The sequence below is a fragment of the Cebus imitator genome, unplaced genomic scaffold, assembly GCF_001604975.1.
Source record: "Cebus imitator isolate Cc_AM_T3 unplaced genomic scaffold, Cebus_imitator-1.0 Scaffold56, whole genome shotgun sequence".
NCBI classification, from domain to species: domain Eukaryota; kingdom Metazoa; phylum Chordata; class Mammalia; order Primates; family Cebidae; genus Cebus; species Cebus imitator.
Window position 1 is genome coordinate 7,218,400 of NW_016107371.1, and position 15,261 is coordinate 7,233,660.

Genomic DNA, 15,261 nt, shown 5'->3' on the forward strand with positions numbered 1-15,261 from the left:
ACTTTAAAATAATATACAACTGTCAACATCAATCTCTTTTATATTATTAATTGAAAATAGACTTTTAAAATATTTAGGTGTTGTTCACTTTTTAGCTGTTATAGGTAATAGCATAACTGTTACTTTTTAAAAAAATCTTTATCAGTTGGAGATGTAAATATTTATGAGTGAAATTACACGATTTACTTTAATATAATCTGGCAAAAAATTTGCGCAGGGTATATAGATAAACCAAGTGCCAAAATGTTGATAATTGAGGAATTGGAATGTGGGTACATAAAGGCTTATTGTATTATTCTCTTTAATTTTGAGTATGTTTAAAATTTTCCATAACAAAAAGTTAAACTTTTTTTTAACGGCATCAGTTATGTATAAAACATTTCACTGTGTTTAGAAGAATTAGCTCAAATGAATACAGAATCTCAGTTTCACAGTATCATCAAAGAATCTTAGGTAATTTTTGTTTCAGAAGTTTCTTTGGTTCCTACTTTTTTTGTGGTGATTTCTATAATTTTATTTTTCATCATCTAAGTTTTATTTTCAGAGCAGCTTAACTGTGTTTTTATAAATTTCCACTTCAGAAACACAGGAAATCCTAAGAGATGGATTAGAACCAGGTACTTAGTGTACAATTTTTCATTGTGTTTTATTTAACTTAAGTACCAAATTCTAAAAGCAGAAGTGGAAGTGTCTTTATGCCCTGGTTAAAGACATCTCAATTGTTCCATGAGAAAACTGGAGAAAGAGTTGTATTTGGAAACCCTGCTTTGGCTATCACCTGAGACTGGTATCCTAGAAGTGCAGTGCTAAGTCTCCTGGAGAAGAATGCTTGCCTCTTACTCACACACTGCTTTATTTGCAAGTTGAAGTCTCAGAGGAGACTGCCTGTCTACCCAGCTGCAGAATGTGTATGCAATGATTGCATCTGTTGCCATGGAAACTGAAATATAACCGATAAACTACACACCCCAAACAGATTAAAATTGACTTAGGAAAACTATGTAGGGTTATTACAAAATTTATGATAAAACATCTTTTTGCTGCACCTCCCTCTATTTAAAGTGATAGCCTATGAAGTAAAATTTTCATAGAAACCATTCTCCCTAACAGAGTTTGGTGGTGGTAGCCAGATTATTGCTGAATAAATCCTTAAAGTGGTATAATATAGCTGCACATTGCGGCAGATGGATGAATGATATAAAAACATATATGCTAAACATATATGTATAAGGCTACTGACATATTTATGAAAAATATAAGTCCACAAAATATAGGTCCAAATATGTTTGAACATGATAAAAATACAACTTATTTGTTTTAACATGATTTACTATTTCAAAGACATGTATCTACTGTCTTGTTGTTTAATTATATCAAGCTAAACTTAACAATAGCTATTACTTATTCAGTACTTACTATTTGTGGGAAACTATGTTAAGCTTATTTTATTTAATTCTTGCTATAATTCAATAACTGGGGCCTTTTATTTTTAACACCACTATAGATGAGAACTGATCTCAGAGAAATAAGATATCCTGGTCTATAGTATGGGAAGTGAACCTTGGTCTGAGTAGCTTTAAACTTTAGTTGTATGAGCCTCACTTTATTGACTCATTTTTACTATGATGAAAAAAGCTTATTATAACAGTGGTAGCCTAAAATGGTGGTATTAGGAAAGCCTCCAATGACATATTTATATAGAGTCTCTACTATGCCCAGCTTAAATTTAGCTTGCATGCTTCTATTTCTGACATATCATATTGTAAGCTCTTAAAGGATAGGAACTGAAACTATCATACTTCACAAAGAAAGATGTATAAGTGGTACTTGATGAATACTTATAATGATAAAAATAACATAGCTATAGAGAAGTAATAACACTTTTGTAGAACCTTAGTTGTTTAAAATTGAGATACATTTTTATATTTCTTGCTGCAATGTGAATATCATGCCTAGGGAGCTAGAACTGGTCATTTAGGGAAACAGAAAAATTATGATTGATAATTCTTGCAATGGTATACACTTAGCAAAGCCTTTTTTGTTTCATTTTTGGCCAAGGACCAGGATTAAGGTCACTTGATAGCAAAATAAGTTTTTTAAAAAAATTTCTAGGAAAAAAAATAAATGGCAGTGTATACTAAGGAAGAAAACTGGGATTATATTTGAACACTTTTGGATTTTCATTGTTTATTGAATTTCTTATGCATTCGAGATTTTGCAAACAACCTCCCATATTATAAACAGCAAGAGGGCAACTGATGAAGGACATGTCCTACAGAAATTTTGAGCAGTTTATTTTTCCATCTTTCAAGTCAAAAGACTGAAGGATCTTTCTTCCTATTTGCTGCTTTGAAGATTTATAGGAAGGGGAAGGTTATTTTGCAGACAGTTGAAATAAAGTTCCAATGTTCTAAATTCTGTCTTTGGAAATAAATTGTAGCTTCCAAAATAGGTACTTCTAATGGTCCATGTACAGATATATGGAATGTGAAATGGCTTAGGAGTTATAATAACTGCATCTTCGGTTAGTTCCTCTTCTGCCATCACCTGGCTATGGATCTCAGACATTTCTAGGCCTCTGTTTTCTCAACTGTCAGATCTCAGTAGGGGGTGCCAAGTAATCTTTAATATTCCTTTCAGTTCCAATTAAAATCAAACTTTGTGGCACAATGTTTCTGGCTGGCCCAACCCTTATCCATAATTTCTTTCTTCCTAGACATCTCCCAGTATTGGCCCAGGAGTAATCATGTGTCTAGTTCTGATCGATGAGCTGTTACTGGCTGAGACTCCAGGAAAACTTTTAAGATAGACTGGACTGTGATGTTTCTTTTGGTCTTTTTGTTTTGTTTTGTTTGTTTGTTTCTCTGAGACAGAGTCCTGCTCTGTCGTCTAGGCTGGAGTACAGTGGTGCAATTGCACAGCTCACTACAGCCTCTACCTCCCAGGCCCATGTGATCCTCCTGCCACAGCCTCCCAAGTAGCTGGGACTACAAACATGTGCCACCACAACTGGCTAAATTTTTTTTGTTGTCGTATTTTTGTATTTTCTGTAGAGACGAGGTCTCACCATGTTGCCCAGGCTGGTCTTGAACTCCTGGGCTCAGGCAATTCTCCCGCCTTGGCCTCCCCAAATGCTGGGATTACAGACATGAACCACCGCACCCAACCCCTTTTTGTCTTTTGAACCTGTCTCCTTCTTGTCTGCAACAAATGCAGTGCCTAGAGGTGCAGCAGGTAATTTGTGACCATGAAGTGACAGGCTAAACACTTAGGACAGAAGAGGCAGAAAGATGAGAAGAATGTATGTCCCTAATGCTTCCTTGAGAAGCTGCACCAACATTGGCCTGCCTATATCTGGATTTCTTGTTATGCTGAGAATAATAAAGCCATAGTTTCAGCCACTGTAGTGTTTACCATTATTTGCAGCAGAACTTATGCCTCACTGATAAATCTAACACAGCACATAAAAGTAACATGCTATAAATTGAAGAATGGTTCTTATGGGGGCTACAAAGATGAAAATCATGACTACTTTTTCCAGGAAGTTGTAATTAATAGAAGACAAAAGACAAGCACTGAAATAGCCACATTATAAGACAATACATTAAGAGAGCTACAGTACCAACATTTTAAGCAGGATGTAGTCATATTTGCTTTCAGAGAGAGGTGTGGAAAATTCAAGAAAAGAGCTTTAAAAATACACATTTTAGTATTCTTTGAAGTTAATGCTGCCTCCTAATATAATTTCTCATTAAATTATTAATATAGAACTAATAATTAGACATAGGGCTTTAACGCTGACCTAGAGATTAAGCTGATCTTACTAGGATGTTACATTGTCTTGGCTTGACCTTCAAACTAAAATTATAGCAAATTTTTTAAAAATAAAATATTTTAGAAATTCAAATTTCAATAAAAAAAGAAAAAAATTCAAATTTCATATTTTTGAAATTAAATAGACCATGGTAACCTATTTCCTATTGCTTGATCAGTTGCTGGCTTATGCAGCTACTCCTGTGCCCTAGTAATTTGCTGTTTGGTACAAATATGTACTAAACTCAGTGCCTGTCTTTCCTTTCTTTTATAAAGTTTCCTCCATCACTCCCAATGCAATCCTTACCCTAACTATTCACTTCTTTCTCAAGATGGTATAATCTGATTACCGATTCAACATAGGTGAGTTAGTAAATGGTAATGAGTTAGTAAATGAAAATGGCTTAGTATGCTACCAGCTGTCCCTCAGTATATATAGTTTTACAACATCTAACCAAATGAAGATCAACCCTGATCTCAAGTGGGTTAAAGGAAGCTTTAAAAAATACCAGTGAGTGTGCCCTCTCACCTAACCTGGTTTGAATTCAATTGGTCTCCAGTGTGATGCAGCCAAGGGTAGGTTTAAAAGGTATTGCTAATGCATAGTCAAGGTAAAAAACCAGTGGTTCAACATGTGTCCACCAGGTGCTTGGCATTGCTAGTTACTCTAAAAAGCTACCCTGGACCTTGAGGGATTAGACACCTAAAATAATAAGTATTTTGCCCTTGAACTAAAAGAGAGTTTGCTGAAAGAAAACTGGATTTTCTCAAGAAAAACACAAGCAATGGTGTTTCTGTAGGGTCTAACCTAGTTTCAGGAAAGCTGACAGGAACCCACAGCAGCGTACTCTCATGTACTCTCTCTCTCCCTCCCTCTGCTTGTTCTTTGTTTTTGTCCCCACATATTTGGTCCATCCTTTCTCTGCCTGTTTAGTTATAAAGGACAATGCTATGGCTACCCAAGGTCACTGCATACATTATACATTTGAGCCCACCATCTGAAGCTGCACCTACCTAGAGGGCTACCTTTTGCTGTTTGTTTGTTTGTTTTGGTTTGGTTTGAGACAGGATCTCACTCTGTCACCCAGGCTGAAGTACAGTGGTGCAAATACAGCTCACTGAAGCCTCAACTTCCTGGGCTCAAGTGATCCTCCTACCTCAGCCTCTCAAGTAGCTGGAACTGTAGGTGCATGACACCACACCCACCAGGCTAATTTTTGCATTTTTTTGTAGAGAAATGGCTTCCCCATGTTGCCCAGGCTGGTCTCAAACTCCTGGTCTCAAACTGGTCTCAAACTCGCTAAAGCGATCCACCCGCCTAGGCCTCCCAAAATGCTGGGATTGATTACAGACATGAGCCACTGCACCCGGCCAGGGCTGCCTTTTACTAATGTAAGCAAAGAGGTCAGTCTGGAGGGACCCACCCTCACAGGTTTATCACTACTGGTTATGGGCAACAATTCTCTCGTTCCCAGCTCCTCCATTTTGGAGACACACTTAGATTAAAAAGCTTTTTTGAGTCCCAAGTACATAGTCTCTGGAGAGAGAATCTAGCTAGCCCAGCATGATCAGGTTTCCATTCCCGATCAACTTGAATATGTTCCAAGAAAGAGGCTAATCTGGTAGACGCACAGCTGCAGAGGACTCACCTGGTATGGGGAAGAACGCACATTCAAAAAGAAGATCATTTATGAGGAGGGCACTTAATTGAAAAGGTCTACTTGATTGCTCAAAGAGCTAACTTTTGCCTATGGCAGACAGTTTAAAATTCAAAATGTCTCTTATAAGTTGTCAGTGGAATAAGCATATGGGGAGAAAAGAGGTTATATCTGACTGGTGTGTTCTAGAAAAGTGTCATGGAAGACATAGAATTTTTATAAACAATGTGGAGAAAGAGGCAGCCCAGATGGGAAGAATAATTACAATAAATGAAGGCACAGAGGTAAGAATGGGGACTCTCTCAGGTTGATTGGACTATACAGTTTAGAATGTAGTGGGAGATAAATTTGGGGTCAGACTGTGGAGATTTCCGAAATTCAAACTGGGAGGAAAGATCCCTTCTAGAAAAGGTATGTTTTTTGAGCAAGAGAAATACACAATCTGTCTCTCTTTGAGTCTCTCTTACTCTGTCACCCAGACTGCAGTGTAGTGGCACAAGCACAGCTCACCATGGCCTTGACCTCCCAGGTTCAGGTGATCCTCCACCTCACCACCTCCACCTCAGCCTCCTGAGTAGTTAGGACTACAGGTGCCCACCAACATGCCTGGCTAATTTTTGTATTTTTTGCAGAGACTGGGTTTGGCCATGTTGCCTGGCTGGTCTTGAACTCCTGGGCCCAAGCTATCTGCCCACCTTGGCCTGCCAAAGTATGAGGATTATAGGTGCAAGCCACCGCACGTGGCTGAGCAATATATAATATGACTTGTATTTAGGAGGATGGTATTACTTTATACATTTTCTAAGAAGGTATTGCTTTATACCTTTTCTAAGATATAAAGTAATAAAGATAAGAGATTCTGAAAGTCAATGAGTAGATCAAGTAAGAGAAAAGACAGGGTCTAATCTAGGTTGGTGGCAGTAAGAATAGAAAATAAAGAAATGGAAGGCATTTCTGAGAACTGTGGGGATTTCAAGCAGCATGCCAGAGACAAAGAGAGAGCTACTTGGATTAGGAAGCATATTCTCAGGGTTCTGGCTGCATTTGAGTATGGTAAAGTCAATCTTTTCTAACACATTACTTTTTAGAGTGCCCTGTTGAATTTATGTATTTTACTAAATTCATTCCATCAGTCACTCACTCAACAAACATTTATTGAGTGCCCAATTTGATCAGACTTTTATAGTAGGGGTGGTTCAGATAATATGATGAAGATTAGTCTCTTCTAATGAGGATATAGACAGGAAAACAATGAATGAGAAGACACCATTAAAAGGCCACATTACCTCATAGTGCTGCTGGGAAGATTAAGTGAGATCACGTCTGTAAAATGCTTAGTTAGGCACAGTGCCTGGTACCTAGTAAGCGCTCAATAAATAGTAGTTATTATTCCATATAAAATCCTATGAGAGCAAAAAGAAGAAGTGATGAACTGTCTTAGGATGTTGAGGACAGCTTCAGTGAGGAAGTGAGATAATTAACCAGGCAGAGACAAAGATGGACATTCTAGATGGAAGAACTTGCATGAGGAAAAGCATGGTGTGTTCTGAGAAGACAAAGTATGGCCTGCATGGAGTATGGGAGGGTATTTAGGAATGGCACGTATAAGGCGAGCAAGGTAAGCTGGGCCTAGATTTCAGAGGATCTCAAATGTGAAGCAAAGTTTAGACTTTGTATTTTAGGCAATCAGAAGCAATGACTAGTTTTCCGGCAGAGAGGGTGTGAACAGATTGCTTATTAGGAAAATCACTCGGGGTAGTCTGGAGGATGGATTAGGGGTGAGAGGTGAGAAATAAGTCAGAGGCAAAACAATCATTAAGCTGCTTAAATTGTTCAGACTAGTCAAGTGAGGTAAGGATATGAATCAAGATGGTTGCAACGGGAACGGAGTGACAGAAAAAAATGATAACTTTTATTTATCTTTTTTACATTTACAACTTTGTTTTGAACAAGCATTTTGTGAAATGTTTCCAACAATCTATAAGCTTCCAAAGCTCTGAAAGTTTATGAGATTATGTTTGAAAACTTTTTATCTAATTCATAAGATATTGCATTTTTACCAGCTCACTATTACTATATTAATCTCTTCTAAAACACAGGAAAGATCTTACTTGAGAAAAAACAAACGTTCACAAAGATCCATTGTAACACTTCAGGTTGAATTACTTGCTTACACAGTGTGCAAAAGTAATTACATGTAAATATTTTAATGAGTTATTTCCATTTTATGTATTCTTGACAATGTTCTTGTATATTTCAAGACTATGGAATAGATACAGGTAAAATCTAAGTATTCTGGTGCTGTGATGAAGAATATTTTTTTCTTACCGTATTACATGATAACTGCACAGATGACCTAGACACAGGTTGCACATGAAGATAGCAGCAGCTTTCCAGTTTGACAACTAACTAAGGCTCACCTTCCTGGCCTCTGGAAAAGATTACAGGGTAATTGCTGGAACTACCAGAGGTTTTATTAATGTAATTATGTGTATGGTAATGCCCATTCATTGAAAACCCAATTAACTAGAAATTTCAAATAAGACCTTTTTGGCCGAGCACAGTGGCTCATGCCTGCAACTGTGGCACTTTGGGAGGCTGAGGTGGGTGGATCATTTGAGGCCAGGAGTTTGAGACCAGCCTGGCCAACATGGTGAAACTCATCTCTATTAAAAATAAAAAAATTAGTCAGGCGTGGTATGCACCTGTAATCCCATCTACTTGGGAGGCCGAGGCAGGAGAATTGCTTGAATTCAAGAGGTGAAGGTTGCAGTTAGCCGAGATTGCGCCACTCTACTCCAGCCTGGGCTCAGAGCGAGACTGTCTAAAAAAAAAAAAGCTATTTTTCTTTTATAGTCCTATGTATAACTCATCCTCATAATGAAAGCCCCAAGAAAAACCATAAAATCTTGTATTTTATTTTAAAACAAACCAGAAACATATTTTATTTGCTTATTGTTATCTTTTTAAAATTAAACTTTTTATTTTGAGATAGAGATTCATATTCAGTTTTAAGAAATAATACAGAGAAATCCTTTGTACCATTTGCATAGTCTCTCCCAAGGGCAATAGCTTGCACAACTATAATATACTAACCAGGCTATGGCTATTGACAGGATAGGTCTATTTCTGGGTTCTTTATTCTATTCCATCAAACTACCCATATTTTCCTCCATCAATAGCACACCATGATGATTACTATAGCAATGTAATAGGTCTTATATTGAGGTAGAGTGATTCCTCTCACTTTATCTTTTTTCCAAAAATTTTTTAGGTATTTTAAGAGTCTTACTTTAGTGCCTTTTATATTTGACTTATTTCAAAAATTTGAAATCCGGATATATAATATATGGCAATTCCTATAAGCTACAATATTTAATTATTATAATTTCATTACTAAAAATTCTGAATAAGCAGGATTTGACTTTTAAACCTTTCTTTTAGGGTAGAATTACCATAAGCTAGATTACAAAAGCAAGTTACGGAATCTTCTCTGTCAATATTTGAAAAACATCTATTCCCATTTAGATATGCTATGAATATCTTTGGTCTCATAATTCTAAGATATTCATCCTTTAAAATAATTTTAAATGCTAAAGGTTTTAATATGTTAAACCAATAGGGTGTTCTGTAAAATGTTCTGTTTTATTGACCTTTAGCCATATTTACCTACCTGTAACCTTTATACAGCAATAAATAACTGTAAGCACAGAACATGAACAAATCCCAAGAGTAGCTTATTGAAATGTAACTTTGTCTTTAAAAAATCTGCTGTGCCATTTACCTTTTAAAAAGAAAGGCCAAAAAGGACAAACAAAGCTTCAGAAATTGAAGCTCTGATATTAAATGTACTTGAGTGTGGCGGATATATCTTTATTCATGAGAATGCATGTCTTCACCAGGGGTGCTCTTTATAACTGCCTGATTTAATAAATGGGTCAGAGTATCTGAGATAAATCTGCAAATTGTTGAATACAGTTGCCAATTATTGAATTTTAAAACAATTGGCATCGTAAAATTTTATGCAACCTTCTTTGATATGTGGTACACCTAATTTCTTTTTGAGTTAGAAGGAGTTTCTATTTTCTCCCAGACAATTGATTAAAATATTTGTAGTGTCTTTAAATAATAAAACAGGCTTTTAACACAGTAATCTTTTATTGCTGAAAAATGAGAAACCTAACTCTATAAAAAATCACTGCAGTTTATGATCAAAAGAAACAAATATAAAACAAAAATATCCTTACCATACTCGCCAATGCTTCCTCTATTAAGCTAATGAAGCTTTTAAGTAAAAAGAGTATTTTTTAATTTTAATTTTTATCAGCTTTATTCAAGTATAATCGACATAAACTGCATATATTTGAATACATAAAAAGTATATAATAGTCAATATTAATATATTGTACACTTAAAAGTTTGCTAAGAGGGTAAATCTCATGTTGTGCTCTTACCACAATAAAGTGAAAAAAAGGATATAGGTTTTGATGTATGCATAACCCTGTAAAACCATCACCACAAGCTAGATAATACACATGTCCATTACCTCCAAAAGTTTCCTCATGTTTCTTTTTATTTATTTATTTATTTAATTTTCAGATTCAGGGGGTAATGTGCAGGTTTGTTACATGGGTATATTGTGTGATGCTGAGGTTTGGGCTTCTAATGAGCTGTTCACCCAAGTAATGAGCATAACACCCAACAGGTAATTTTTCAACCCTTCCCCCACTCATACTATCCCCTGTTTTGGAATCTCCAGTGTTAACTGTTCCGATTTTTTGTGTCCATTTGTACTCACTGTTTAGCTCTCACTTACAAGTGAGAACATGTGGTATCTGGTTTTCTGTTTCTGCATTAATTTTGCTTTGGATAATACTCATGCCTCTTTTTAACCTTCCTACTTCCCCTTCCGCAGCCCAGGCAACCACTGATCTGCTTTCTATCACTATATATTAGTTTGTATTTTCAAAAATTTTATATAAATGAAATTATGCTTAGAGTATTTACTGTTTTATTGTTTGGCTTTTTTTTTTTTCACTAAGTATAATTATTCTGGGATTCATTCATGTTACTGTATGCATCAGTAGTTCATTACTTTTCATTCCTGAAGAATAGATACACTATATTTGCTGATCCACTCGCCTGTTAATGGGACATTTGCATGATTTCCAGTTTTTGGCTATCACAAATAAAAGTGCTGTGAATAGTTGTATACAAATCTTTGTATGGTTCTGTTCAATCATATGTTTTCATTTTTCTTGTGTAAATACCTAGGAGTGAAATGGCTGGATCATACAGTAGATGTGTGTTTAACTTTTTAAGAAGTGGTCCAAATTTTTGCAGAGTGGCTGAGCCACTTCAGTTTCCACCAGTGGTGAATGACAATTCCTGTTGTTCCACATGCTCACCAATACCTGGTATTTTCATTGTAGACTTTCAGTTATTTTCACTGTAGACTTTCTGTTGGGTGTTCAGTGGTATCTCATTGTGGTTTTAATTTGCACTTAGACTAATAATGTTAAGCATCTTTTAATATGCTCATTTCCTATTCATATATTTCTTTGATGAAGTATCTGCTTTTTTTTTTTTTAAATTGGGTTGTTTTCTTGAGTTTTGAGAGTTCTTTTTATATCCTGACTATAAGTCCCATATCAGATATATGATTTGCACATATGAAGTTTTATTTTATTGTTTTCTCTTATGGATTGTGCCTTTGGGAGGCCAAGGTCGGAGGAGAGCTTAAGGCCAGGAGTTCAAGATCAATCTGGGCAACATAGTGAGACCCTGTCTCTCCAAAGAATAATAATATATTAGGTGGGTGTGGTGGTACATGCCTGTAGTCCCAGTACTTTGGAGGCTGAGGCAGGAGGATCACTTGAGCCCAGGAATTTGAGGTTGCAGTGAGCTGTGATTGCACCACTGCACTCCAGCCTAGGCAACAGAGTGACGCCTTGTCTCAAAAAAGAGAAATATTTGTCTAACCCAAGGCCCAAGATCTCAAAGGTCTTATCGTATGTTGTTATTTAGAAGTTTTTTTTAGTTTTAAGGTTTTACATTAAATCTTTGATCAACTTTGAGTTAATTTTTGTATATGGTAAAGAGTATGAATCAGAGTAGGTTTTTTTCATATGCATATTCAAGTGTTTCAGAACCATTTGTTGAAAACAATTATCCTCTTCCATTGCATTGCCTTTGCACCTTTGTCAAAAATGTTGCTGATACATGTGTGGGTTTATTTCTGGCCTCTCTATTCTGTTCCATTGATCTGTTTGTCTGTCTTTTTGCCAATTCTGTACTATCTTGAGTAACATCGTGCCTTGAAACCAGATAGTATTTGTCTTCCAACTTTGTTCTTCTTCTTTAGTTGGTTACCCAAGTGTTATGGCAGAGAATAGAAAACATCTTTCAGTTATTCTAGTTGGTCCTGAGAAGACGGAATCAAAAATTCAGTTCAAGATGGTTCTGTGAGGGATGTGCTCACAGGTAGTAGATGGTGATGTTTTATTGCTTGTATCTTGGGCTTTGTTGAACATAGACCATGTGTCAATTATTGTGGCTGGAACCCATATTAGTCTAGTTCACAGCAAATACTAACTACTATAGGATAGATACATGAAAAGTAAGTGCTATGTGTAATTTTTAGAAGTTATCTTTGTCTTTTGAGTCCCTGATACATCTAGGAACAAACTTGAGGAGTTTTAATGCAAAAGTCCATTAAAAACTCAATAGAATTGAGGACTATTTAGTAAAAGGAAATGACATTAATAAATGAGAAGCACAGCTAATCTTATTATGAAATTCTCTGCGACAATTTTCAGTAGTCTTTGCCATTCTTTGAGGCTGACCATTAGCTTGAGATCACTGTGAGAAGTGATTAAAAAGTTGGTTTGTCCTCATGTTCTCACTCATAAGTGTGAGTTGAACAATGAGAACACATGAACACATGGAGGGGAGCATCACACACTGGGGCCTGTCGGGGAGTGGGGGACTCGGGGAGGGGTAGCATTAGGAGAAATGCCTAATGTAAATGATGGGGTGATGGATGCAGCAAACCACCATGGCACGTGTATAACTATGTAACAAACCTGCACATTCTGTAGATGTATCCCAGAACTTAAAGTATAATAAAAAAAATTGTTGCAGGTTTTTCTGTGATCTAGAGAATGATCTTTGTCAGTATTCTGTAAGTGATTGAAAAGTTGTATTCTCTGTAAGATACCAAGTTCAACATGCATATAAAATACTACTTTAAACTTATTAATTAAATTACTTAATATTTAAAAAAAAAGTTGGTTGTTTCTATGACTTACTGAGTAGGTACTACCAACTCAGAATTTTCCTTTTCCTTTTCTGAAGCTGATATTGTCAATATACTCTATGTCAGTTGAGTGTGTGAAATTTACGAATAGGAAACTCTCTTGGGGCTAGACAGCATTATAACTGAGAGTCTGAACTTTGGATTCAGAAGAACCAGCTTATAAATGTTGACTCTGCTTTGTAGTAGCTATCTGGCTTTGCAAATGTTACCAAATATCTCTAAATTTCAGTTTATCACTTGGAAATTGAGGATAATATGGTACATGTTTGTTAGGATTGTTACAAAAATTTAAATTAGCTAATGTTTATAAAACACTTGGACCATATGCACCCGTATGCAGGCACTATTATGCACTAGGTCAAGGATTCCCAAACTTGCCTGCACAGTAGCATGACTTGAGGACCTTAAGAAAATTTTGAAGCACAATCACTTGGGATGAGACACAGAGATCAATATGTTTTGAAACTCCTCAGGCAAATCCTGTGTGCACAAAACTTGGGAATCATTACCCTAGGTGATTTAGATAAATTACATTATTTAATTTTATAATACTCTACAAGTTATACTTTATTCCCATTTGAGATGAGAAAACTCATTTATAAATGGGAAAATGGGAGTAAAGAAAAAGTTTCCCATTGAGTGTGTTAAGTAAAGTCCTACAGCAAATGGAGCTTAAAAGATTCAAATTCAGGTAGTCTGACCTCAAAATCCCTCCTTTTAACTATTTTGCTATATTTCTTTAAACAAGGTTCTTAGAGAATCCTAACTTCAATTTTTAAAAAATGCACATCTGTAGCAGAAATTATATTGTAAATACCTGACCCAGATTTGTGACTAAATAAATGGGAGAATTGGAAACATTTTAATGACATTTGTGAAGGAGTCTATCATAACCCATTAATATAATCTAACAAAATCAACGAAAATTCATGACCAAAGTTTCAGTATTAATATCTTGTGGTTAACTTTGGTAGATTACACACTGTAGCTTTATATGTGCTTTATTTTTTTTTTTCCAGTCCTTGCAGTAGTAAACAAAGTTCAAGCCACTAGTCAGAGCTTCTACCCAACGTTTTCCTGAGAATAATTCCCAGATGTGCTCAATTTACAATGGCCAAGATAACCTGATGACTAGTTTTTGGAGTACTACTCTGTTTGCTGTAAAATGCATTCCTATGGGCCTATAATTTACTCCCTACACACCTAATTTAAGATATAGATGAACCAACATCACAGCTCTAATGGGAACACTACCACAGGTTTTGGTATCTAAGTGGCAGATGGCTCTGAACATCACCATTGGCTATTGCTCTTCCAGGCTTATAAACAAGTTACGTGAATTGAGCAAAAAAATGACACTTCTGCATATATGATGACATAATTATGGGTGTAAACCTAATCTTAGAGAAGAATCCCAAAAGAGCTTATGTCAGTACAAATAATAAAGACACTACCATAAGGGTATTTTTTGGATTTCTTCCATAGCAATTGCAAAGAACTCAGTGTTATTTGACAGCAATTCTATTATTGTGAGAACTTTCTGCTCAAGTAGTAGGCAACTATTCTTCAGTCCTACCTGGCACTTTGAGGCTGAGAATTCTCCAGACTTCATCCACAGAAAGAACAGTGGTTTGTATTCAATGTAACATACTGATGTAAATCAAGAAGTTAATAATACGAAAAGTGTTTTCCCACAAGATAGCTCCAAAACCACCAGATGTTATTTTCCAGGAGGCAATAAAATACTCAGCAAGGTTGATTTTTGTTTTAATTTAAGATTTTCTTTTTTACAAGGAGGAAACAGTTTATTTTCCTCTTATGTTTACAAAAATATTACCTACTCATTGTAAAATATCCAAGCCATACAAAAAGATATAATGAAGAAAAAAAAATCACCTAAAATCTCATTATGCAGTGATAACCTCTAGGTATGGAAGTTCTCCTCTGTCCATCCTATCCTTCCTTCCTTCCTACTTTCTATTTACCTACCATCTTTGTCTAAAAAAAGTCAATAAATACACATGCATGGGGAAAAAAACCTAATTATTAGAGAATGACATAAAACAAAAGGCAAGTTCCCTTCTCTGTTCTTTTCCATTCCTAAACCAGTTTTCCAGAGGTTAAATGTTCGTTTTCTCACACAATTATTCATACAGATAACTCCAAATAACAAAATTTTACTGATATTGTCTTGTTTTACCAACTTTGAATATCATTTGTTGACTCCCAGCTATAGGGAGTAAAGATTTAGTTCACTCATTTACTTCCTATTTCTTTTTCCTTCCTATCAGTTTTAATAATTACATTACTACTTGATTTCTATTTTTTACTTTCTAGCTTTATTATACTGAAATTGCTACTGTTTATTCCATCAACTGTTAAATTTATCTCTACATTTTTCATGCAAGTAAGGTGATATTAACATTAGTCTTCAAACTTCTACCTCTTTTGCCCATTTTTCAAGTCTCACCT

At 35.6% G+C, this 15,261-nt stretch overlaps 1 protein-coding gene across 1 annotated transcript in view; it reads right to left on the reverse strand.

The window, feature by feature from the left end:
• EIF3E (eukaryotic translation initiation factor 3 subunit E) overlaps positions 1 to 7,861 on the reverse strand; it is a 104,693-nt gene extending 96,832 nt beyond the window's left edge. Inside the window, exon 1 of the mRNA XM_037738714.1 lies at positions 7,800 to 7,861. The gene's annotated coding sequence lies outside the window, so the exon portion shown is untranslated. The remainder of the gene's footprint in view (positions 1 to 7,799) is intronic.
• Between the last annotated feature and the right edge of the window lie 7,400 nt (positions 7,862 to 15,261).